The 27,622-nt window shown below is 47.7% G+C and overlaps 1 protein-coding gene across 1 annotated transcript in view; it reads left to right on the plus strand.

The window, feature by feature from the left end:
• The first annotated feature begins 7,410 nt into the window (after positions 1 to 7,410).
• LOC129713066 (nuclear factor NF-kappa-B p100 subunit-like) overlaps positions 7,411 to 27,622 on the plus strand; it is a 106,009-nt gene continuing 85,797 nt past the window's right edge. The window contains exon 1 of the mRNA XM_055661944.1: positions 7,411 to 7,759. The gene's annotated coding sequence lies outside the window, so the exon portion shown is untranslated. The remainder of the gene's footprint in view (positions 7,760 to 27,622) is intronic.

The following is a 27,622-nucleotide window of genomic DNA, read 5'->3' on the forward strand; positions in this document are numbered from 1 at the left end:
TGGAGACCAAAACTGTACGCAATACTCCAGGTGTGGTCTCACCAAGACCCTGTACAACTGCAGTAGAACCTCCCTGCTCCTAGACTCAAATCCTTTTGCAATGAAAGCTAACATACCATTCGCTTTCTTCACTGCCTGCTGCACCTGCATGCCCACCTTCAATGACTGGTGTACCATGACACCCAGGTCTCGCTGCATCTCCCCCTTTCCTAATCGGCCACCATTTAGATAATAGTCTGCTTTCCCGTTTTTGCCACCAAAATGGATAACCTCACATTTATAGGGGAGAAGACAGGAGAATGGGGTTAGGAGGGAGAGATAGATCATCCATGATTGAATGGCAGAATGGACTTGATGGGCCGAATGGTCTAATGCTGCTCCTATCACTTATGAATTTGATTGTATTTATGCACAGTTATCTGATCTGATTGGAGAGCATGCAAAACAAGACTTCTCACTTCAGTTCTTGATTAATAGGGGCATCAAAGGTTATGGGAAGGCTAGAGAATGGGGTTGAGAGGGAAAGATAAATCAGCCATGATTGAATGGCGGAGCAAATCCAATAACTTAATTCTGCTCCTATGTCGTATTATCTTATTTCCCAGTGTCCTGTGATTCACTGTGAAGAGATGACCTGATTTGACTTCCCAAAATACAACACCTTGTACCTGTCTGCATTAAACATCCACAACCATTCTCCAGACTACTTGCCTCTGATCAAGATCCTGCTGTAATGTTTGCTATCTATGATATGTCATCTTTAATGTCATCTGCAAACTCACCAATCAGGCCTTTTACATTCTCATCCAAATCATTAATATGAACCACAAACAGCATTGGGCCCAGCACTGTTCCCTGAGGCACATCACGAGTCACAAGCCTCCAGTCTGAAAAACAACCTTCCACCATCACCCTTCCTTCCATAAAACCAATTCTCTATCCACTCAGCTAGCTTCCCTGGATCCCAAGTGATCTAATCTTCAAGAGCAGCCTATTATGCAGATGCTTTGCTGAAGTCCATATAGACACCGTATATAGCTTTTTGGTTACTTCTTTAAAAAAATCCAATCAGATTCATAAAAAACACGATCTTCCATGTACAAAACCACACTGACTATCCCATATAAGGTCCTCTCTATCCACATGCATGTACAGTGTATCTTATCCCAGAATACTCTCCAGTATCGTGCCTAACCCTGATAGTTAGGCTCACTGGTCTATAGTTCCCAGGCTTTTCTTGCAGCCCTTCTTAAATGGAGGCACAACATTAACCACCCTCCTGTCTTCCGCCACCTCACCCCTCTCTAATCATGATTCATATAACTCAGCCAGGGCTCCTCCAATTTCTTCTCTCGCTTCCGAATGTGCCCTCGACTATATCTGATAAGGGCCGGGTAATTTATCTACCTTCATATGCCTTGGGAGGTTCAGCACCTCCTTGACTGTAATACGGACTGTCCTCAAAACATTGTCATTAATAGTCCCAAGTCTTTATGTCTATCTCCATGTTAAAAACAAAGAAGAAATACCCATTGAAAGCCTTACCCATCTGCAGTTCGACACAGAGATGACTACTTTGCCCAGGGGCCTATTCTCTCTCTAGTAACCCACCAGAGTTATGATGGCAGCCTCTGGCTATGCGCTGTATAATGGCAGCCTCTGTCTACAGTCTCTGTTTTTCCATATTTTTTTTATTTTTAATCTGTTTAAAACAGTATGTTTTGGAGGTTTATTAGTGTTTTTATGTTGGGGAGGTAGGGAGGGTAAGGGGGAAACCGTTTCTCAGTCACTTCCTGGCGAGGATGCGACTAATCTCCGAGTCACATCTTCTCTCCCCCCTCGTGGCCGCCTACCAACTGGATTGGCACGGCCTTTCCTGCCGGAGACAGCACTGGATTCATCGTGGAGCGGGTGATGCCTTACCTGGGATCGCCGTTCGAAGCTCTGGAGTGTTGGGTCTGCTGCTTCAACATCGGGGAGCTGTGGTTTGTGATGCTTCCAGCCGCGGGCGGCGCTGACTTCAACATCGCGGAGTCCTGGTGATCCTTTTGCCGAGGGCCGCTAGTGTGAATCACCACCCAGCTCGGCCTATGGACTTCGGGAACCGTGGTCTACAGTAGGAAGTGACCGATTCGGAAGTCCAAGCCACTGAGAATGTTCTTCCGTTCCGATGTTGGAACTTGAATTCTTTCCCATCATGTACATCAAATCTCTTGCAATGTCTCTAAAATCTAATATTTCTTCAATATTATCTCAGAGTTATAACCTGTCCCCGTTTTGCCCTCCTGATTTCCTTCTTAAGTGTGTTCTTCAGTTCACAAAACTCCTCCAGGGATACAAGAAGGCCTTGGCTGAAGAAGGGTTTCGGCTGAAACGTTGCCTTTTTCCTTCGCTCCATAGATGCTGCTGTACCCGCTGAGTTTCTCCAGCATTTTTGTGTTCCTCCAGGGATACACTTGTTCCCAGCTGCCACCACGTGTCCCATGCCTCATTGCTGCTGACCAGAGCCTTAATATCTCTCATCATCCAAGCTTCCTTCTACTACCTGCCTTGCCCTTCATTCTAACAGGACATGCATGCCTCAACTCTTGTTATCACCATTTTAAAATTCTTTTTCTGCAAACAACCCACTCCAATCAAAGGCCGACTTTGATGGTTTCAGCAGGAACCCGTTCAAACCATCAAAGTCGGCCTTGCCCAATTCAGTGTAACCTGTCTTCACCATAACCATTTGAAAGCTAATAGAACAGTGGTTGCGGGTCCAAAGCGGCTCACCCCCAATTAGCCCTTGCCAATTTCCTAAGAGTAGATCCAGCTTTGCCCTCACCCTTGTAGTTTAGTTTAATCTAGTTTAGAAATACAGCACAGAAATAGGCCCTTCGGCCCATCGAGCCCGCACTGACCAGCAACCCCATCACATCAACATTATCCTACACAGACATGGACAATTTACACTTATACCAAGTCAATTAACCTACAAACCTGCACGTCTTTGGAGTGTGGGAGGAAAATGAAGATCTCTGAGAAAACTCATGCATGGGGAGAACATACAGATTATCAGAGTATGAATGGTGCTGCCAGCACTGTAAGGTAGCAACTCTACTGCTCTGCCACCGTGTGCCCTATACATATTATATCAAATCACTCCTTCTCCCCGCTCACATCAGTCAGAAGTTTGAAAATGAGCATCACAGAATCTGAACAGATTCTTCCTCTCTGCTATCAGGTTTCTGAATCGTCCTCCCATTAGCTAAGATACAGTCTGATTCACTCCATTGCCAACAACCCCATTACAGACATTGGACTTTTGTCTCTGGAACTGATGCACTACAATTAATAGAACTATATTCTGCACCCTGTACCTTCCCCTTTGCACTACCTATTGTACTGGAGGTTGACTACATTGTGTTTTTGTAAGATTCATCTGATGTGTTTGGACAGTGGGCAAAACAAAGCTGTTCACTGTCCCTCTGTACACATGATAATAATAAACCTGAACCTAAGACAGTTTTGTGGCGTCTGGCATGTTGGTTAATTCAATACCAGTTCATTTCCAAAACTGCTTGTGTTTTAAACATTTATTTAATTTTTCAATGTAAATTTGTTGTTGCTGCCGGCAGAAGACTCCAAGGATGATGCGGAGCCGAATGGTGAAGGGGCCGCCGAGAACAAAGAGGGATCGGGGGGGGGGGGGGGGGGGGGGGGGAGCCTGGTTCGTCACTGTGCGAAGATAAGACTGTACCAAGAACTTTCAAAAGTTTATCAGCACCTGAATCATAGCAACTCTTGTGTACTGCCTGGGTGAGGCCTGCTGTAGGCTTTTACTGGGTTGTACACAAAGCAAAGCATTTCACTGTACCTAGGTAAATAAAGTATCATTGAATCTATTTAATCAAATCAGACTTGAAAAGATAAAAGCATGTGAGGTATCTTGGACATAGGTCGGGAGGGATTGGACCACAGGGGATAGGATGGAGTCCGGGTACAAGGAAATGAATTCAGTGGAACAGGAACAGCAGAAACAATGGATCAACCGAGTTTGCACCGAGCAGTGATCCCCGCACATTAACACAAGCTTACACACACTAGGGACAATTTACACCTATACTAAGTATACAAACCCAAACCAACAAACCCATGCAGTCATGGGAAGAACGTACAAACTCCGTATAGACAGCATCCATAATCGGGATTGAACCCGGGTTGCTGTTGCAGCAACTCTACTGCTGCACGACCATAGCCTGTTCTGTTTATGGATTTTGGGGAGAAGGGGCTGGAGAAACGATTAGGTTGGTTATCAAATATTGGTTATTGTTACTCTGAATATTAGTCTGAAGAATGGTCTCCACCTGAAACGTCACCCATTGCTTCTCTCCAGAGATGCTGCCTAACCCACTGAGTTACTTCAGCACTTTGTATCTATCTTCAGCATAAACCAGCCTTCCCCATTCCCAAGAGCTGAACCTGTGAAATTCCCCATCTAAATCTCCCTGCACGTTTCACTTCTTCCCATCCTTCAGCTGCTCCCGAAAATCCCCAGCACCTCAGTCACGCTTTGGCTCATCCCATTTGCTTATGTGGCTTGGTGCAGGAACAGAGAGAGAGAGAGAGCGAGAGAGAGAGAGGCTCAGCATTTTCTGTTTTTGTTTCAGAATTCCAGCATTTGCATTTTTTGTCAGCAGTTTCGAGATACAGCATGGAAATAGACCCTTCAGCTGATCGGGACAATGCTGACCTGTTCACACTAGTTCTATGTTATCCCACTCCCTACACACTAGAAGTAATCTACAGAGGCCAATTAACCTACAAACTTGTACATCTTTCGAGTGTGGGAGGAAACCGGAGCACCTGGATGAAACCAACGCAGGTTACAGGGAGAGCGTACCAACTCCGTACAGACAACACCTGAGGTCAAGACTGAAGCTGGGTGATTGGTGCTGTGAGGCAGCAACTCTATTGCTGCTCACCATGCCACAGTGTTTAACTTTCACTGATATAATGGCGCTGTGGTCTGGCGTTGTTGTTTAGTTGCAGTCGGTTTTGCTGCCGTACGCACTGTCACCAAGGCTGGGCTAGAGGCGAGGCAGCGAGAAGCTTCATAGACGGGACGGCTTGGCAGATGAGATTGAAACATCACATGCCCGGGAATACCATCTATTTCACTATTATACGTTTGGTCATAAGGCCACAAGGTCAAACTTGATAGGAGCAGAATTAGACCATTCGGCCCATCAAGTATACTCTGTCATTCAATCATGATCTATCTCTCCCTCCTAACCCCATTCACCTGCCTTCTCCCCATCACCCCTGACACCTATACTAAACAAGAATATCTGCCTTAACAATATCCATTGACTTGGCCTCCACAACCTTCTGTGGCAATGCATGCCACAGATTCACCACCCTCTGATGAAATAAATTCCTCCTCATCTCCTTCCTAAAGGAACGTCCTTTAATTCTGAGGCTATGACCTCTAGTCCTAGACTATCCCACCAGTGGATGCATCCTCTCCACATCCACTCTATCAAGCCTTTCACTATTCTGTATGTTTCTTCTAAACTCCAGCGAGTAAAAGGCCCAGTGCCGTCAAATGCTCATCGTGTGTTAACCCACTCATTCCTGGAATCATTCTTGTAAACCTCCTCTGGACCCTCTCCAGGGCCAGCACATCCTTCCTCAGATATGGTGCCCAGAATTATGCGCTATATTCCAAATGTGGCCAGACCAGCGCACTACTGGGCCTCCACATTACATGTCTGTTTTTGTGTACAAGCCCTCTTGAAAGAAATGCAATCTGACACCCAATTCGACTTGCAGATTAACTTTATGGGAATCCTGCACTCCCAAATCCCTTTGCACCTCTGATTTCCTGATTCTCTCCCCATTTAGAAAATAGTCCACACCATTATTCCTACGACCAAAATGCATGACTCCACACTTTGCTACACTATATTCCATCTGCCGCCCCCCCCCCCCCTCCCGGTCTCGTCCTGACCCGGAACGTCACCTATCCATGTGTAGGGAGGAACTACAGTCTGCAGATACTGTTTTAAACTGAAGATAGACACAAAATGCTGAAGTAACTCAGCGGGTCGGGCAGCGTCTCTGGAGAAAAGGAATGGGTGACGTTTCAGGTCAAAACCCTTCTTCAAACTAATAATAAATAATAAATAGTGAAATAGATGTCTGAAGAAGGGTCTTGACCCTAAACGTCACCGATTCCTTTTTACCATCTCCTCCCGTCTGCTTTCCGCAGAAACCGCCCCCTCCGTAACTACCTGGTCAATTTGTCCCTTCCCACCCGAACCACCCCCGAATCCGACCTTTCTGTCCTGGGCCGCCTCCATGGACAGAGTGAGGACCACATTAAATTAGAGGAGCAGCACCTCATATTTCGCTTACCCCAGTGGTATGAACATTGAGTTCTCTAATTTCAGGTAGTCCTCACTTTCTCCTCCCCTTCTCAGTTCTCCCTCAACCCACTGGCTCCACCTCTTCTTTTATTCTTCCCGCCCCCCCCCCCTCACATCAATCGAGCCGAAACGTCGCCTATTTGCTTCGCCCCATAGATGCTGCCTCACCAACTGAGTTTCTCCAGCAGTTTTGTCTACCTTTTTTCCAGAGATGCTGCCTGACCCGCTGAGTTCCTCCAGCACTTTATTTCCATCTTAAAGATGATCTTTAGCGTCTATTTCGCCTTGTGGCATGATCATCATATTTTATTCAATTTTTTTAAATAGTATCATCATATTCACGTAAATAAATCTACGCGATCCACCCCACCCCCAGAGGTGATCACCCCACCCCCTAAGCTACCTGGCTCGCTTAGTTACTCCAGCACTTTGTGTCTTTCTCCAGCATCTGCAGTTCCTTGTTATTTGCAAGCGGTTCCGCAGGCACTCCCACTCCCATTATCCTGAAGATACTGCCAGCTGTCAATGTGTGTGGGAATTCCCCGGGCTGGCTGCGGGTCAGGCTCAGCCGTCGGCCGCTCGGCCCTTCAACCCCCGCCCAGCGCAGCCCGGACCAGCATTTGCGTACTTGTGGTTCAGCGGCCAATTGGGCAACCACATCCCCCCACCCAGCAACCAATGGGCGTCCGCGCTGTCCTGGGCGCGACGTCACGGGAAATCCCCGCTCTCCAGTTGTTGCAAATAGCGCCGGGGATTTCCACCAGAGAGAGAGAGAGAGAGAGAGAGAACGAGAGAGAGAGAGATTGAAAGAAAAAGAAAAAGAAAAAAAGATACACACACACACAGCCAGGGGGGAGAGAGAGAGAGAGAGAGGGGGGGGGGAGAGACACACACAACCAGGTACAGACAGACAGACAGACACACATCCAGGGGAGAGAGAGAGAGAGAGAGAGACAGGTCGGCAAGAAGAGAGAGAGAGAGAGGGGGGCGGGGACCGGGGACAAGAAGTTGTTGCAACCAGGGACAGGGTGACGAGAGGCCGCGCCAGGGGATTGGTTCCCAGCGGGGGGAGAGGGGCTTGGAAGTGGGGAGCGGACACCGGGAAGCAGAGACCGGGACAGGACGGCGAGAGGCCGCGGCCAGAGAGAGAGCGACAGGGACTTTCCACTGCGAGAGAGGAAGCGGGGGGCCGGGGCAGGAGCCTAGTTATCGTGGAGTGGACTGGCTGGGCACCAGGGCAGGGCGGCTGCAGCGAGAGACGGGGACCAGGCTCCGGGAGCGGCCGGATCCAGAGCGCCAGGCGGCGGGGAGCAGCGGTGGCTGGAGCCGAGACGTCGAGCTGTCAGGTAGGGAGATCCGGCGAGAGTCCCCGGGGCCGGGGCCGGGCCGGGCCGGGGATGAACGTTCAGCCCCGCTCTGCCGGGGTAAAACCGGCGTGAATCATCTGCCAGCCCCGGTTAGCTGGACTAGTGTTGGATAGCCGCGGCCGATGGGCCGAAGCGGCGGCAGCAACAAGGCGGCTTTCCCCCATCCACCCAGTGATATCCCGCACATCCCGGACGTCAGTCTGAAGAAGGGTCTCGACCCGAAACGTCCCCCATTCTTTCTCTCCAGAGATGCTGCCTGCCCCGCTGAGTTACTCCAGAATTTAGTGGATCCTAGCAGCGCCTTGTGTTACACGCAGGGTCGGTGTGAATGAGCGCCAGTGATCCGTCTGTAACGACGGCGTCTCCCCATCTCCTGCCCTGCAGCTCCGGCTTCTCAACCTCTCCACACTACAACTTGCAAAGCCACTCAGGGCAGGAGCTTCTGTCTCATCGTGGGGGTTCAGTGAGAGAGGGGGACAGAGGGAGTGAGGATTAAGTTTAAAGACACAACATGTGAACAGGCCCGACAGCCCACAGAGTCCCAGTGATCTCCCCTTCACACTGCTATATTATCCCACTTTCCCATCCACACTGGGGGCAATTGTCAAATGTCCAATTAACCTACAAACCAGCACGTCTTTTGCGATGTGGGAGGAAACCTGAGCACCCAGAGGAAACCCACGCGGTCACAGCGGGGGGTTCGGTGGGAGTGGGAGGAGAGTGGTGGTGGGTGGTGATGAAGCTGGTGAAGCTGGTTTGTGGACCTTTCGTTACCGGGAGCGGTTGGTCACTGGTCTTGGCTTGGTTGTACTGTGGTTGATTCAGCTGACTGTGTCACTCTGTGGGGCCGGGGTGAGGTATGATGCCTTATCAGTTATCAGTTTAGTTTATTGTCATGTGTAGCAGGTACCGTGAAAACATTTTTGTTACGTGCTATATAGTCAGCGGAAAGACCACATATGTGCCCAAGATGAGGTGTTCCATACCAGGACATTTGAGATGTCCTCATTCTTTGGGGGATGGGGGTTCCCCTCACCCATCATAAATGAAGCCCTCATACGTGTCTCCTCGGTATCCCCCTTCTCCGCTCTTGTGCCCCCTCACCCTAGTTGTAACAGACAGTGCCCCCTAGTCCTTACCTTTCGCCCCACCAGCCATCACATACAGCACATAATCCTCTGGCATTTTCACCACCTCCAACGGGATCCCACCACTTGCCACATCTTCCCATCTCCACCCTTTTCCACAGAGACCATCCCTCCCACTCCTTGCTCAACTCCTCCCTTCCCACCCAAACCACCCCCTCCAAAGGTATGTTCCCCTGCACCCACAGGAGATGCAACACCTGTCCCTATACCTCCCCCCTCGATTCCGTCCAAGGACCCCAACAGTCTTTTCAAGTGAGGCAGAAGTTCACTTGCACCTCCTCCAACCTCATCTATTATATCCGCTGTTCCAGGTGTGGACTCCTATATCGGCGAGACCAAGTTCAGGTTCAGCGATCATTTTACTGACCACCTCCGCTCAGTCTGCCTAAACCTACCTGATCTCCCAATTGTTAAACACTTTAACTCCCCCTTCCATTCCTACACTGACCTTTCTGTCCTGGGCCTCCTCCATTGTCAGAGTGAGGCCCAGACAAAATTGGAGGACAGCACCTGATATTTCACTTGGGCAGCTCACACCCCAGCAGTACGAACATTGACTTCTTTAACTTCAAGTAACCCAGTCTGACTGTCCCTGATTACATTTTATCTGTTTGTTTTGTTGTTACCTTCTCCTACCTAACAATGGTCTATTCTACATTTGCCTTAATCTCCACCTCATTTGATGTCTTGTTCACACCTGACACTTCCTTATCTCTGTATCTCCCCCTCCCCTAAATCTGAAGAAGGGTCTCAAGCCGAAATGTCACCCATTCCTTCTAACCAGAGATGCTGCCTGTCCAGCTGAGTTATTCCAGCATTTTGTGTCTATCTTTGGTTTAAATCAGCATCTGCAGTTCCTCCCTACACATGATTACAATCGAGCCATTTACAGTGCATAGATACATGATAAGGGAATACCGTTTAGTGCAAGGTAAAGCTGGCAAAGTCCGATCAAAGATAGTCCGAGGGTCTCCAATGAGGTAGGTGGTAGCTCAGGACCGCTCTCTAGTTGGTGATAGGATGGTTCAGTTGCCTCATAACAGCTGGGAAGAAACTGACCCTGAATCTGGTGGTGTGCGTTTACACACTTCTGTACCTCTTGCCCGATGGGAGAGGGGTGAGGAGAGAGTGACCGGGGTGAGACGCGTCCTTAGGCAGTGTAAAGTGAGATCCGCGGCACTAGATGGGAAGTTTGCAAGTTTATTTCTGTTAGTATCATTGAGGGGACTAATCGACCGTACTGTTTCAGAAGGTTTACTCTGTCACCCACTCTTGGCCATATTGTGACAATGACTACGGCCAGAAAATATTTTAGAGAAATAAGGAACTGCAGATGCTGGGATCCTGAGCAATGCTGGAAGAACTCGGGTCCGACAGCATCTGTGGAGGACGTGGGTGGGTGACGTCTCAGGACCAATGTGTAGTAAGGAACTGCAGATGCTGGTTTACACTGAAAAGAGAGACACAGAAAGCTGGAGTAACTCAGCTGGTCAGGCAGCATCTCTGGGGGGAAATAACTAAGTGACATCTTTGTTTGAGTCCCTTTTCCAGATGAATATTCAGATGAATAATAGCCAAACAATATTTGATTGGGTGCAGTCCCCAGGATGTGGAAGATGTTCTGACTGAGGATCCAGGACCCAGAGCACTGTCTATTTCTCCACCCACAGACGCTGACTGACCTGGTGGAAGTTTGCAGCATTTTCTGCTTCTTTTGGGATTTCCAGCATTTGCAAGTTTTTTCCCTGATTTGAAAATGTGGAGATGTTTTTTATTTGAGTCATTTAGAGTAGGAGGCGGTCTGTCGATGTGGTAAGTCGATGAGGTAATAATTAGGTTACAAATGCAGGGCAAAATATGAGAGGACTGAATAAAGGACACAGTGCTCTGTGGAGATCGTGGATGGGTGACATTTCGGGTCGGGACCCTTCTTCAGATTAAAGTTTAATGGAGAATTTGGAAATATATTTCTGGTAAATAATATTTGGGCAGTGCTTCACCCCAGTTACTGAGATTTTTAAATTCATTTGTAATGATCGGAGCAGGATTGGTTTTTACCCGTCAGCTGACCGTAAGACTCTCTGCCCGTCTCCTGAGTGGTGTTCCTCAGTGTGGGCGTGTGGGTCACTGAACGAGGGCAGCAACCCACAGCTCCCCACGTGTCCCAGATGTACTTGGCAGCCCTGGCTCATACAATGACAACGTGTACATGTGGTTTTCACCATGGATATCTGGCTCCACAGTGTCCTGACATGGCTCCATTCACATGGCCATCAGGAAGCTGGCACTCGTATTAAGTTGGGGCAGGAGTATATTAACATCCAGAACAGACGCAACTGTTAGTAGAAACAAGCAACTGCAGATGCTGGTTTACATAAAAGAGCACAGTGCTGGAGTAACTCAATGGGTCAGACAACTTCTCCAGAGAAAACAGATGTGTGACGTTTCAGGTTGAGACCCTTCCCAAGATCAGTCTGAAGAAGGGTCCCAACCCAAAAGATCATGTTCCAGATATGGTGCCTGATCCACCGAGTTACTCCAGCAGTTCACTATCATGTTAATGTGTGCCTGGACATTGTAGAGAGAGCTTTCTGATACATTCAAACTGAAAATGCTGGAATAACTCAGCAACTCAGACAGCATCTTGCTGGAGTTTAGACAGATGAGGGGGGGATCCCATTAAAACCCACTGGATAATGAAAGGACTAGATAAAGTGGGTGTGGAGAGGATGTTTCCACCATGACCAGCGGGCACAGCCTCAGAATAACAGGATGTTCCTTCAGAAAGATGAGCAGGAATTTATGGGGAGTGAATCAGTGCCTCAGACGGCCACGTCAATGGGTGGATAGATCCTTGTTGATTAGTACGGATGTCAAAGGTTATGGTGAGAAGGCAGGAGAATGGGGTTAGAGGGAAGGATAGATCAGCCATGGTGGAGTAGACTCAGTGGGCTGAATGGCCTAATTCTGCTTCTAAGTCTTGTGATCCTCGGACTGTGCAAGGGTGGCACGGTGGCGCAGTGGTTAGAGCCACTGCCTCAGTGCCAGAGGCCCAGATTTCATCCTGACCACTGTGAGTGGAGTTAGCACGTTCTCCCTATGACCTGTGTGGGTTTTCTCCGGGCGCTCCAGTTTCCTCCCAACAACATTCTGACATGATAAAAGAATGGCTCGACTGGGCTTGTATTCACTGGAATTTAGAAGGATGAGAGGATATCTTATAGAAACATATAAAATTCTTAATGGATTGGACAGGCTAGATGCAGGAAAAATGTTCCCGATGTTGGGGGTCACAGTTTAAGAATAAGGGGTGGGCCATTTAGGACTGAGATGAGGAAAAAAAGATTCACCAAGAGGGGTTTTGAATCTGTGGAATTCTCTGCCACAGAAAATAGTGGAGGCCAATTCACTGGATGCTTTCAAGAGAGAGTTAGATTTAGCTCTGAGGGCTAAAGGAATCAAGGGATATGGGGAAAAAGCAGGAACGGGGTACTGATTTTAGATGATCAGCCATGATCATATTGAATGGTGGTGCTGATTCGAAGGGCCGAATGGCCTACTCCTGCACCTATTGTCTATGTTTCTAATTCAAAGACCTGTTGGTTTGTGCGTTCATTGGCCCTCTGTAAATTGGCCCTAGGTGTGTAGGAAGTGGATGAGAAAGTCGGATAACCCAGCACTAGTGTGAATGGGTGATTGATGGGCCAGACTCCATGTATCCAGGGCTCTGTTTCCATGCTGCATCTCTGAATGAAACTAAATTAAAAAATGTCAACACTTTTGTTCTGAGACCTTTGACCTTGAACCTGTGGTGGAAGCCTTTTGTGCAGCTGTTCAAATGGGAAGGTTGCCCCATTTCCAAAATGACACGGTGGTGCAGTGGTAGAGCTGCAGCCTCCCAGTGACAGAGACCCGGGTGTGATCCTGATTTTGGCTGCTGTATGGACTTTGCACAGTCTCCCTGTGACCGTGTGGGTTTCCTCCGGGTGTTCCGGTTTCCTCCCACATCCTAAAGACGTGCAGGTTTGCAAGTTAATTGGCCCACTGTAAATTCCCCCTGGTCTGTAGTACAGTGCTAGTGTATGGGGTGATTGGCAGCGCGGTTGGCACGGACTCAGTGGGCCAATGGATCTGTCTCTGCGCTGTATCTCTAAACTAAACTGAACTGAAAAGCAGTCTGCACTCTGATCAATGGTTAATTTATTATCATGTGCACCAAGGTGAAGTGAAAAGCTTTTGTTGCGTGCTAACCAGTCAGCGGAAAGACTGTACATGATTACAATCAAGCCGTCCACAGTGTATAGATTAATGATAGTCTGATTAAAGATAGTCTGAGGGTCTAATGAGGTAGATGAGAGGTCAGGGCTACTCTCTGATTGTCACTAGGATTGTTTAGTTGCCCAATAACAGCTGGGAAGAAACTGTGTTAAAATGTAGTCAGTCAGCCACATGGTGAAAGTGGACAATCTTGTGCTTATTGATCAGAGCAGGTTATTACAAAACTACTTTGGGTATGAGGCAATGGTAGCAGCCTCTGATTCAGTACTGTATCATTATGTGGTGTTTTGGCTGAGAATGAGGAAGTCAAGTCTGTGTGGGAAATTCCAGGGCCATTTTCCTGAGAAAGGAACTATGACAGAGTCTTATCATTGTAGGTGGAGCAAAGCAGGTTGTCCAATGAACACATACCCTCGCCCAGGCAGTGAAACATAAACATAGATACATAGAAAATAGGTGCAGGCACCACCCTTCGAGCAGGCACTGCCATTCAATATGATCATGGCTGATCATCCAGAATCTGTGCCCTGTTCCTGCTTTTCGCCCATATCTTGCCCATATCTGTGCCCTGTTCCTGCTTGATTCCGTTAGCCCTAATAGCTATATCTAACTCTCTCTTGAATACATCCAGTGAATTGGCCTCCACTGTGGCAGAGAATTCCACAAAATCACTACTCTCTGGGAGAAAAAGTGTTTCCTCATCTCAGTCCTAAATGACCTACCCCTTATTCTTAAACCACGGTAACCCATGGTTCCGTACTCCCCCAACATCGGGGACATGTTTCCTGCCTCTAGCATGTCCAATCCCTTAATAATTTTATATGTTTCAATAAGATATCCTGTCATCCTTCTAAATTACAGTGTATACAAGCGACTATATACAAGTTGCTTCATTCTTTCAACATATGACAGTCTCGCCATCCCGAGAATTAACCTTGTGAACCTATGCTGCACTCCCTCAATAACTAGAATGACCTTCCTCAAATTAGGAGACCAAAACTGCACACAATACTCCAGGTGCAGTCTCACCAGGGCCCTGTACAACTGCAGAAGGACCTCCTTGCTCTTGTACTCAAATCCTCTCGCTATGAAGGCCAACATGCCATTAGCTTTCTTCAGTGCCTGCTGTACCTGCATGCTTACATCCAGTGACTGATGTACAAGGATATCCAGGTCTCGTTGCACCTCCCCTTTTCCTAATCTGACACCATTCACATTCATCTGCCTTCTTGTTCTTGCCAGCAAAGTGGATAACCTCATATTTGTCCACATTATACTGCATCTGCCATGCATCTGCCCACTCATCCAACCTATCCAAGTCACCCTGCAGCCTCATAGCATCCTCCTCACAGCTCATGCTGCCACCCAGCTTCGTGTCTGGGGATGTCACATTTAATTCCTTCATCTAAATCATTAAAATAAGCCTTGCGTTAATCCTATTCTTTGCTTCCTGTCCGCCAACCAGTTCTCTATCCATGACAATATCCTACCCCCAGTACCATGTGCTCTAATTTTGCACACTAATCTCTTGTGTGGGACCTTGTCAAAGACTATGTGAAAGTTCAGATACACCACATCCTTATCCATTCTACTTGTTACATCCTCAAAAAATTCCAGAAGATTAGTCAAGCATGATTTCCCCCTCATAAATCCATGCTGACTTTGACAGTTCCAGTCACTGCTTTCAAATGCGCTGCTATAACATCTTTAACAATCGACAAGCATCTTCCCCACTACCGATGTAAGGCTAACTGGTCTAAAATGTCCTGTTTCCTCTCTCCCTCCTTTCATAAAAGGTGGGATTACATTGGCTACCCTCCAGCCCACAGGAAACTGATCCAGAGTTTATAGAACATTGGAAAATGATCATCACCAATGCATCCATGATTTTCAGGGCCACCTCCTTGAGTACTCTGGGATGTAGACCATCTGGCCCTGGGGATTTATCTGCCTTCAGTCCCAACAGTTTACCCAACACTATTTCCTGACATGTGAATTTCCTTCAGTTCCTCAGCCACACTAGATCCTCGGTCTCCTAGTATTTCTGGGAGATTGTTTGTGTCTTTCTTAGTGATGACAGAACCAAAGTACTTTAACTGGTCTGCCAGTTCCTTGTTTCCCATTATAAATTCAACTGTTTCTGACTGAAGTACCCATCCAATGGCAACCCTGTCATACACAGGGGGCACCTACAGCCCTTCCCACGTCCAAACCAACACCATGGTAGAGTTGCTACCTTACAGTTCCAGAGACCCGGGACCCAGACGTGTGCTGTCTGTACGGAGTTTACACGTTCTCCCTGTGACCTGTGCAGGTTTTACCCGGGGCCTCCTGTTTCCTCCCACACTCCAAAGACGTACAGGTTTGTAGGTTAATTGGCCATAATTGTAAATTGTCCCGAGTGTGTAGGATAGTGTAAGTTAGCTTGATTTAGAGATACTGTGCAGAAACACTGAGCCCACCGAGTCCACACCGACCAGTGATCCTCGCACATTAACACTACACACACTAGGGACAATTTACCTTATACCAAGCCAAGCTATCAACCTGTATGTCTTTGGAGTGTGGGAGGGAATCTCGGAGAAAAGCCATGCGGTCACGGGGAGAACGTACAAACTCCATACAGACAGCACCCGTAGTTAGGATCGAACCCATGTCTCCAGCACTGCAAGTGCTGTAAGACAGCAACTCTACCGCTGTGCTGCCCCCATGCGGGGATTTGTGTTGGCATGGACTTGGTGGGCCGAAGGGCCTGTTACCATGCTGTATCTTTAGACTAAATAAACATTAGGTTGTTGAGTGCAAAGCCGTAGACATTATCTATATGGCATTCAGCACCACATTTGATAAGGTTCCGCAGGGTAGGCTGCTATTTATTAGTTTAGTTTAGAGCGTGGGAATAGGTCCTTTGGCCCACTGTGTCCGTGCTAACCAGCGATCAGCCACTCACACTAGTTCTTGGATTGACCTCGAAGGTGATGGCTAGAGGCCCTGCAGCAGCCTGGGACTTGCCTGGAATAGGCACGACTCATAACAACTAGAGCGTGGACTGGATTCTGAAAATGGTGCTAAACTTGCATTGGTGGACTATTTCTTCCATTTGCTAATTGGGGATGTGCTTGGGTATGGGATACTGTACTGGACAGTTTGTAAGTGAAGAGTTTCACTGTGGGTTTGCACTTTGCACATGTGACCATAAAAACACTATTGAACCAGCGTTGAGCCCACACATAGGGACGGTTTTACAGAAGTCAATTAACCTACAAATACACGGGAGGAAACCGGAACATCCGGAGAAAACCCACGTGGTCACGGAGAATGTACAAACTCCATACAGACAGCATCCGTAGTCAGGATCGAACCCGGGTCACTGGCGCTGTAATGGCCCTGTCTCACAGTGCGAGTCCACTCACGAGTGATCCCGAGCGAAAGAAAAAATCAAACTCATGGTTGTCTACGAGATTCCAAGTTTATGTTCACGAGTTTAAACGAGTTCCCACGTGTATGTCTAAGTTTGCCGTTTACTTCTCATTTCTGCGATGTACCAAGTCCCTCTCCCGAGTTACTCTTGAGCCAACAACGACTACCGACGTGTGGAAAAATCATCACATGGTAAAAATGATGTCATGCAGTTTTTTACACTATAAAAAGACCCAGCCCGCAGAACGATCTCGACTCGAAACATCACCTATTTATTTTCTCCAGAGATGCTGCCTGACCAGCTGAGTTAGTCCGTCATTTTGTGTCTATCTTTGGTTTAAACTGGTATCTGCAATTCCTTCCTTCAAACGTTTAGAGCAGTTTGTTTCAAGAAATAATCCTTCCAAAACTGCATTAAAAAGTCCATTTGAACTGCATTTGTTCAAGGTCTGGCATCAATCATTGAAAGGCATAGGCTCTTTTGTGTCGGGAGTAACTGCAGATGCTGGTTTAGACCGAAGATAGACACAAAATCTGGAGTAACTCAGCGGGACATGCATCATTTCATGAGAGAAGGAATGGGTGATGTTTCTGGTCGAGTCCCTTCTTCAGACTGAAAAAACGTTTCGACCTTTCTCTCCAGAGATGCTGCCGGCTTGGCTGAGTTACTCCAGCATTTTGTGTCCAGTAAGATTGTTTTATTCCCTTAATTTATCTCTCATCAAAACGTTGGTAAACTTCTAACAAAAAGATGACGTTATTATTAACGTTATTTGTTCCCCCGCCAGCAAGGTCCATAGACCAGAGGGATAGCAGTGTGTGTGTCTCTACTCACCCAGTATGTTCGTCAGAGCAGCCGCGACTTAAACTGTATAAAAAACAGCGGCTCAAAACATTGCTGATTGTGCAGATCTGCCCAGAAACCACCCCTTTCACACTCACCCCAGCCCTGGGAAACAAAGTTTTCAGAGCCCTACAGTCACCCCAGCCCGCCCGCGACAAAGCTCAGATGTTCTCTTTAGCGTCCCAGAGTTTCCCAGCGCCTGGCCCAAGTTTCAATTTAAACTCGGGAAAAGTGAGGTTTTATTAAAAACCCGAATACAATTGGCCCTTAATTGTAAATATGAGAATGTTTTCCTATATTGTACGTTAGACTATCATCCGGTGTAGATATCATAATTTATGGAAAAATATGAATACACAAACACAAGTTAAAAATTAGAGTCATATCCCATCTACCTCACATTCTCTCTCTGTGTTTCTAAGAAATGTCATTGAGGACTTATGTTATGTGTTTTTGCTGGACTGAAACCAACCCATTTACTACGTAAAGTTGTGGGTAACGTTTTAGGAGAATACTTGTGATGTAAAGAACCTGAAATTAATTTATTTTGCATAACTCACAAAAATAACAAAAAATTACCAATGCAGCTTGTGAACTCATTTACGGGTGCGGCAGCATCTATGGAGCGAAGGAAATAGGCAACGTTTCAGACTGAAGAAGGGCTTCGGCCCGAAAGGTTGCCTATTTCCTTCGCTCCATAGATGCTGCCGCACCTGCTGAGTTTCTCCAGCACTATTGTCTACCTTCGATTTTCCAGCATCTGCAGTTCCTTCTTGAACTTGCAAACTTATTTTGTGAACTTCCCCACTGAACACCTCCTATCTTTGGCAAGCATATAGCACGGGTTAGTACAAATACACTTAAAACTCTGAATAGTGACAAGGAGCTTCCAAAGATTCATTTATCAAGAAGCTAGAGTAATTCAGCGGGACAGACGGCATCTCTGGAGTGAAGGAATAGGTGACGTTTCGGGTCGAGACCACTCTTCGGATTAAACCTGCATCTGCAGTTCCTTCCCATTTATAACATTTATAAAATTCCCAATTATAAAATTATAAAACAAAACGTCCCATTTACAACATTGTTTTGACCAATTGCTCTGTAACGCGGACAGACTGGGTGGAAAGTGATGCCTGAGAAAATCACCTGTAGAAACGCATCAGCCTTCAATAACTGATGTTAATTTGTCGGATATAAATCCTGAGACGGGACACCTGTCCCATATATCTGCTTCTCCATAAAAAGTGCATTAACCTAACAAGGATTCATGGCACTGTTTCAATGTGAAAAGTTAAAGTTCTGAAGGGAACTAATTAACGTTTGCAAGCAGCTTTCCCCACACTGCATGGTTCATTCTTTATGCCACTGTTTCTCAGATCCCCGGTGAGTGCTTTTTGCTCCTTAACAGTGAATTGTTAGATCACTGTAAAATTTTCCATTTAGATCTGACTAATCTTCAACATTTCACTTCTGGCACTCGGGCCAAACCCACGAGTCACTGCGGTGAACTCACGGGCCACTACGGTATCACAACCAGTTTCCAATTTTTCCTTCAAGAGTAAATTTCTTTCAACATGTTGAAAAATGTTCACGAGTTAACAAGTTTCCCGAGTACCTGCCGTTAGCGTTCCGAGGCGCTAAGTTACGTCCACGAGTTCTGACGTTCCCGCTACGTTAATTCCACGTGATTACCACCAAATTGATTTGTTTTTAACTGGGGATGAATTGTGGGTGGACTCGCACCGTGAGACGGGGGTTTAAGGCAGCAACTACCACTGTGCCAATGTGCCATCCCAACATGTTCTGGAAGGTTGGATCGCACGGAGAGAGAGAGCTCCAGGGAGAGCTAGCCGACTGGATAGAGAATTGACTTCATGGACGGAAGCAGAGGGTGATGGTGGATGGTTATTTATCCAAGTGGAGGCCTCACTAGTGAACGTGTGCCTCACGGACAGGGGCTGGGCCCATTGCTGTTTCTCAGCCATATCAATGATGTGGATGAGAACATAGAAGGCATGATTAGCAAGTTTGCAGATGACACGGAAGTGGGTGGTATGGTAGATAGCAAAGGTGGTTATCAAAAAATACAGCAGGATATTGATTAATTGGCAAGTGGGCTGAGGAATAGCCATGTAGTTTAATGCAAATACATAGAAGTCTGGCATTTTGGGAAGTCAAACCTACACTGAACGGTAGGGCTCTGGGAGTATTGATCTAGGACTGCAGGTACATAATTCTTTGAAAGTGCTGTTGTAGGTCGACAGGGTGGTCAAGAAGGCTTTTGCTACATTGGCCTTCATCAGTCAGGGTATTGAGTATAGAAGCTGACACATAAGGTTCAGAGGGCGAGAGGGTGTGAGGGGAATGAAATGCGTCGGCTACAATGTTCATGCCATTGTGTTGTAAGGTACCCAAGCGGAATATGAGGTGCAGTTTCGGTGGAAAGAGATGAGGGAACCAAGGTCTTTGCGGAAGGCGGAAAGTTGTGGAGGTGGGAAAATATGACTGGTGGTGGGATCACGTTGGAGGTGACGGAAATGCTGCAGGATAATGTGTTGGCTGATGGGGTGAAGTGTGAGGACCAGGGGAACCACTCTTGTTCCGTCTGGAGGGGGGGGGTGAGTGAGATCAGAACTACGTGACATAGAGGAGATGTGGGTGAGGGATCCATCTATGACAGTAACCACGTTTACTAAATAAAGAGGGCATCTCGGATGTCCAGGATGGAGAGCCTCATCTTGGGAACAGATGCGGTGGAGACGGAGGAATTGAGAGTAGGGGATAGCGTCTTTGCACGAGGTCGGGTGGGAGGAGGTGTAGTCCAGATAACTGTGGGAGTCAGTGAGTTTGTTGTAGACGCTAGCCGATAGCGTGCCCCCTGTAATGGAGGCAGAGAGATCAAGAAGGGGGGGAGAGAGGTGTCAGAGATGGGCCCGGTGAATTTGAGGGCCGGGTGGAAGTTAACGAGGGTGCAGGAGGCAGCCCGGAGACTGTCATTAATGTAACGGAGAAAGACTAGGCGGATGGTGTCAGTGTCCGTTTGATATCAAGGAACTGGTGTGAATGTGTGATCACTGTTCCATGTGGGCTGTTGGGCCTATTTCCATGCTGCACTCTAAACTACACTAAACCCAATCTTAGACCATGGCCTCCTGCTGCGAAAGTCTCAGTTTTGGGGTAAGGTTGTTCCGTATACATTCCATCTATGCCCCTCAGTTTTCTACTCCTCTATACATCCCTCCTTGTGCCTCCTCCCACTCCCACGGAAACAAACCCAACCTATTTGGTTTCTTGAAGACATAAAACTGGAGTAACTCAGCGGGTCAGACAGCATCTCTGGTAAAAAGGAATAGGTGACATTTTGGATCGAGACCTTTCAGACTGATAGTCAGTGGGAAGGAAAGCGAGAGATATAGAGACGGTGTGATGTTGGGAGAAATAGAACTACGGGTGCTGTCTGTACGGAGTTTGCACGTTCTCCCCGTGACCTGCGTGGGTTTTCTCCTGATGTTCCGGTTTCCTCCCACACTCCAAAGACGTACAAGTTTATAGGTTAAGTGGCTTCTGTAAATTGGAAATTGGTCCTAGTTGTGTGTAGGATAGTGCTAGTGTACAGGGGTCGTTGGTCGGTCAGGACTCATTTGGCCGAGGGGCCTGTTTCTGCACTGGATTTCTAAACTATACACCCGGTTTCTGTCAACTGCCAAGTCACAAATGGCTTTTCCCACATTCATATCCAAGTTATTAAAGTCTGTGATAAATAGCAATGGAGCCAGCACCGATCCCTGTGGTACACTGCTGGTTACTGGCTCCCAATCACAAGAACAGCACCACACTCTCCTGTCTCCTGTTACCAAGCCAACCTTGGATCCCATTTACCAACATGTTGCTGAAGACTGTAGTGGACTAGAGAGGCAGGATAGTCACACAGCATGAAAACAGGCCCTTCAGCCCAACTTATCCATGCTGACCAAGATGCCCCAATCTACACTAGTTCCATCTGCCCATGTTTGGCCCATCTCCCTCGAAAGCTTTCCTGTCCATATTCCTGTATCTGAATCAACCATTGTTAGGAAGATATAGAAACAAAGAACTCCAGAAGCTAGTTTATACCAAAGATATACCCAAAATGCTGGAGCAAATCCGTGGGTCCGGCAGCATCTACTGAGAAAAGGAATATGCGGAGTTTTGGGTCGAGGCACTTCTTTAGACTGGGAGTCAGGGGAGAGAGAAACTAGAGATATGAAAAGGTTCAGAACAGATCAGATGACCAAGGGAAGGTGGAGCCCACAATGGTCCATTGTTGGCTGTGGAAGAGGTGATAGTGATGGGATATATGGATGTGGACAGTGGAACTGGCAGGACACCTAGGGTGGGAGTGGGACGGGGAGAGGGGATATTAGAGATATCAATATTCATATCGCTGGGTCAGAATTCTTCTTCAAACTGAGCTTGGGAGATACTATGGGCGGCACCGTGGCGCAGCGGTAGAGTTGCTGCCTCACAGTGCCAGAGACCCCGGTTCGATATCGACTACGGGTGCTGTCTGTAAGGAGTTTGCACGTTCTCCCAGTGACCTGTGTTGGTTTTCTCTGAGATCTTCAGTTTCCTCCCACACTCAAAAGACATACACGTTTGGAGGCTAATGGCCTTGGTATAAATGTGAAATTGTCCTGTGTATGTGTAGGATAGTGTTAATATGCGAGGATCGCTGGTTGACGCAGACTCGGTGGGCCGAAGGGCCTGTTTCCATGCTGTGTCTCTAAGCTAAACTACACTATACAAATGAGCCTGAATACCTCTCAATATAAATAACTGTTCATGAACAAGTGTACTTTGAAATTCAGCAAACCTGTTGGAGAGATGCATCTAATATAACAAATCTTCTAGGAAGGGTGATGGTGATGTGACTTGCTAATTTTGCTGGGAGCTCGAGAACAATGTGGTTAAACTGTTGGAACGAGAATCGTAACTTGAAACAAAAGATATAGCTGAGTTTGAGGTGTGGGAAGTAAATTTGCAACTGAGATTAAAACCGCAAGAAGGCAAGTGTGGAAAATTCTATAAATCTCACAAATCTTTTCACTCAGAGGGAGGGGACGTCTGGGGCACGTGTTGTGGAGACGGATACGATAGTGGTGTTTGAGACTTCTAGATGGGCACAAGGATATGCAGGGAATGGAGGGATATGGATCACGTGCAGGTGGTCTTGGCATCATGTTCAGCACAGACGTTGTGGGCCGAAGGGCCTGTTCTTGTGCTCGACTGTTCTATGTAGAAACAAGGAAGTGCAGATGCTAGTTTACAAAAAACACACAAAGTGCTGAACTGCATCTGGAGAAAACATGGATAGGTGATGTTTAGGGTTAGGACCCTTCAAACTGATTGTAGTGGGTTTGGGGGGGGGGACAGAAGTCTGAAGAGAGGAGGGGCAGGACAAAGTCTGGCAAGCAATAGGTGCATACAGGTGAGGAGTAGGTTTGATAGGCAGATGGTTGAACAAAGGCTAGACCTATATAAAAAAACAGAAGGTACAAGACAAGAGGGTTGAAGAGTTGTTTGAAGGTTTTAAGGTCACATGTACCAATTAAGGTGCAGTGAAACTCAAATTACCATTGTGTAGCTATAGGAAGGAATGGAGGTTGAAGCAGATGGGAAGAAATAGATACGAGTCCAGTGTTTAGTTTATAGTTATTTAAAAGTGGAGAATTCAATGTTCAAACCACTGGGCTGTACTGGAGTAACTAGCCCCCCACACCACTCCCTTCCACCCCACTCCCCTCACCTTGTCCCTATGCCCCACCTGCACCTGCATTTATTTCTCCCCGCCCCTTCCCTCCCACATACATCCCCCCCCCCTCGCTTCACAAAATAACTCTTTCATCCTTATTTTATTCATCTCTGCCCTTTGTTCAACCATCAGCTCCCCCCCCCCCCCACCCCCACCCCCCCTCCCCCCCCCCCCCCCCCCCCCCCCCCCCCCCCCCCCCCTTCCTGTACCCACCTGTCACTGACCAGGCTTAGTTCAGCCCCACCTCTCTTCCATCTCTCCTTTCCCTCCCACCACAAGGACAGGTCTGACCCAAAACGTCACCTATCCATGTTCTCCAGAGATGCTGCCTGACCCACTCAGTTAAGCCCCTGTCCCACTTTCCCGAGTTACTCATGAATTCCCCCGAGTTTTCCTCTTGATTCAAACTGGGAGAATTACGGTAATAGCCAGCCGGTACTCGGGGCTATTTTTTTTTACTCGTGAACATTTTTCAACATCCCGAAAAAACATCCCGACTTACCTGATGCCCCAAATTGGTGAGTAACTTGGGAAAGTGGGACATGCCCTTTACTCCAGAACTTTGTTTCTGGACCGCTCTCTGTTCTATGTTAACTTTAGTTTTATTTAGCACGGAAACAAGCCCTTCGCCATATCAAATCTACGCTGATCAATGATCACCCCTACACTAGTACTACCGTATATACTGTACTAGGGACAATTTACAAATTTCTGAAGCCAATTTACCTACAAACCTGTACGTCTTTGGAGTTTAGGAGGAAATTGGAGCACCCGGCGAACTGGAGCACCCGTGGTCACAGGGAGGACGTACAAACTCTGTACAGACTGCACCCATGGTCGGGATCGAACCTGGGTCTCTGGCGCTGTGAGGCAGCAACTCTACTGTTGTGCCACCGTGCCGCCCCTGTTCAGTGAATGATGTTCAATGAATTCCACAGATTCACCACCCTCTGTCCAAAGAAATTCCTCCTCATCGCCTTCCTAAAGGAACATCCATTAATTCTGAGGCTCTTTCTAGTCCAAAACAATAGATAATAGGTGCAGGAGTAGGCCATTCGGCCCCTCGAGCCAGCACTGCCATTCAATGTGATCATGTCTGATCATCCCCAATCAGTGCCTTCTTCCAATATCCCCTGACTCTGCTATTTTTAAGAGCCCTATCTAGCTCTTTCTTGAAAGCATCCAGAGAATTGCCTCCACCGCCCCCCGAGGCAGAGAATTCCACACTCACCACTCTCTGTGAGACAAAGTGTTTCCTCGTCTCCATTCTAAATGGCTTACTCCTTATTCTTAAACTGTGGCCCCTGGTTCTGGACTCCCCCAACATCGGGAACATGTTTCCTGCCTCTAGCGTGTCCAAACCATTAATAAACCTATAGGTTACAATGAGATCCCTCTCATCCTTCTAAAGTTCAGAGTATACAAACCCAGCTGCTCCATTCTCTCAGCATATGACAGTCCCGCCATCCCGGGAATTAACCTTGTAAACCTACGCTGCACTCCCTCAATAGCAAGAATGTCCTTCCTCAAATTAGGGGACCAAAACTGCACACAATACTCCGTGTGGTCTCACTAGGGACTCTCCCACCAGTGGAAACATCCTCTCCACATCCACTCTATCCAAGCCTTTCACTGTTCTGTAAGTTTCATTGAGGTCTCCTCATCCTTCTAAACTCCAGTGAGTACAGGCCCAGTGAGTACAGGCCCAGTGAGTACAGGCCCAGTGCCGTCTAATGCTCGAGCCGCTGCCTCACAGAGCCAGAAATCCAGGATCGATCCTGACCTCAGGTGCTGTCTATGTGGAGGTTGCATGTTCTTCCTGTGACTGTTCCCTCCGACATTCCAAAGCTGTGTGGGTTGTGCGGCTGTCATCTTGGATTGAATCAAGGGTGGGGGAGTTTGGCAAATGGGGAGTTTAAAAAAGCATGGGCAGTGTACAAGGGCGATAATGGTCGTACTCGTTACTGTACTGTCTAGTTTAGTTTAGAATACAGTGGGAAACAGGCCCTTCAGCCCACCATGTCCACACCGACCAACGATCCCCGCACGCTAACACTATCCCACTCTAGGAACAATTTACAATTTAACCAAAGCCAATTAACCTACAAACCTGCAGATCTTTGGAGTGTGGGAGGAAACCAGAGCACCCGGAGAAAACCCACGTGGGTCACGGGGAAAAGGTACAAACTCCGTACAGACAGCACCCGTAGTCAGGATCCAACCCAGGTGTCTGGCGCTGTGGGGCAGCAACTCTACCGCTGCACTACCATGCTGACTAGGCATGAGAATTACTAACAATAGCACTGTGATTGAGTTTGTGTTATCTTTCACTTGTAATCATATCTCATCAAGCTGTAGCTTTACCGCTGAGTCGCTCTCCACGGAAGCTGCCTGGCCTGCTGGCCGTTTACAGCTTTGATTATAGAACACTAGACCAAGTGCGGACACGTTGGGCCCACTCCCCCGGCGCAATATTCCATCAAACTGTGCATCTGTGGCTGCCACGTTCAAAGTTGTGCCGTTAACGGCAGAAATTAAGTCTAAGTTAATATAGTGCATAGAGGGCCTGTGGAGGCGTTTGTAAGTAAAAAGAAACTTACCCGTGGAGTCGTTGGGTCCCCGTTGTGAGGCCAGGCAAGTACACGTGGAAAACAAATCGTGGCGATTTAAAAAAACATGAAATTTGGGATTGCATTGTGACGTCATCGTGCCGTTGAATGCAGCTGATGGGTAGGGCCAGTGGAAAAGTGATATTTGTAAAGTTTAAAATGTGAATAACTTCAAATATACATCAATCTGAATGAAACGTTTCATTTACATCACGGGACAATGGTGAATAAGGTGGGCCAATATATATATATATATATATATAAACACCACTATCATATCTGCCTCCACCACCATCCCTGGCAGCACATTCCAGGCCCCCACTACCCTCTGTGTTGTTGTCGTAGTAGTAGGAGTGCATTAGTAGCAGTGTACAATTAGTAGTAGTATATTAGTCGTGTAGTAAACATACTACTACTAATATACATATTAAATGAGACTACTCCATATGTATACCATATCATAACCCCTCACACACACACGGACACGCACACACGCAGACACACACACACACGCAGACACGCACGTGCACACAGACGCACATACACACCCACACGCGCACATACAGACACACGTGCACACACACACATACACGCACGCACATACACACACGCACATACACACACGCACACACACACACACACACACACATACACACACGCACATACACACACGCACATACACACACACACACACACACACACACACACACACACACACACACACACACACACACACACACACACACACACACACACACACACACAAAACACACAAAAAAGGCTCTAACTATCTACCGTATCTATATCACTAATCCTGTAATTGTGAAACTTCGACTGTCTTCCCTCATCCTCCAGCGTTGCAGAGATACTCATCCATCCCTGTGGTGCAGATCCCTCATTGATCAGGTGGCTCTCTCCAAACTCCAGCCAAAATAATTCCTCCCCATCTCTTCGCTCTCTCTCCCTCCCCGACACACACTGACCACATTCCCAACAACAGTTAAAGGTGTTGCCCTGAAGCGCATCCACTCCTCCTCCACTGGCTTCCCTACGGACCGCTCCTGATGTGTTTAGTTCCCCATTCATCCCCTTCCCACTGCTTCTCAACCCCTCCCTCTAATCCCAGCTTTGCTCTGTGATGCCCATTCCCTTGGCACCACCTTGCCTTCTCCGTGCCTCCATGCCCCGTCTCCAGCATGGGTGCCCCATCCCCCCTGTACAGAGCAGCTACCCTCCCCCTCCCTACCCCCCCCCCCCCCACTGTACACAGCTCCCCACTCCCCCCCCCCCCCCACAGTATACAGCTTCTCCTCCCTCACCCTGTCCCCTGCTGTGCCCCCCCCCACCACTCCCCCTCAATCCCCCCCCCCCTCCTGTACATAGCTCCCATCCATGCCCCTCTGAGCCCCCCCCCCCCCCCCCCCCCCCCCCCCCCTGTACAGAGCCTCTTTCTCCCTCTCCTCATTCCGGCTTCAGTTTAGTTTATTGTCCCGTGTACCGAGGTACAGTGAAAAGCTTGTGTTGCGTGCTAACCAGTCAGCGGAAAGACAATACATGATTGCAATTGATCCGTCCTCTGTGTACAGATACATCATAAAGGGAATAACGACCCAATCGATCCCATAACATCCCACCCCATTTCCCCACCCGCTGGGACTGGGACTGGGACTGACAGGGACTGACTGACTGGGACTGTGACTGGGACTGTGACTGTGACTGGGACTGTGACTGTGACTGGGACTGTGACTGTGA

Source organism: Leucoraja erinacea, chromosome 34 (genome assembly GCF_028641065.1).
Source record: "Leucoraja erinacea ecotype New England chromosome 34, Leri_hhj_1, whole genome shotgun sequence".
NCBI lineage: Eukaryota > Metazoa > Chordata > Chondrichthyes > Rajiformes > Rajidae > Leucoraja > Leucoraja erinaceus.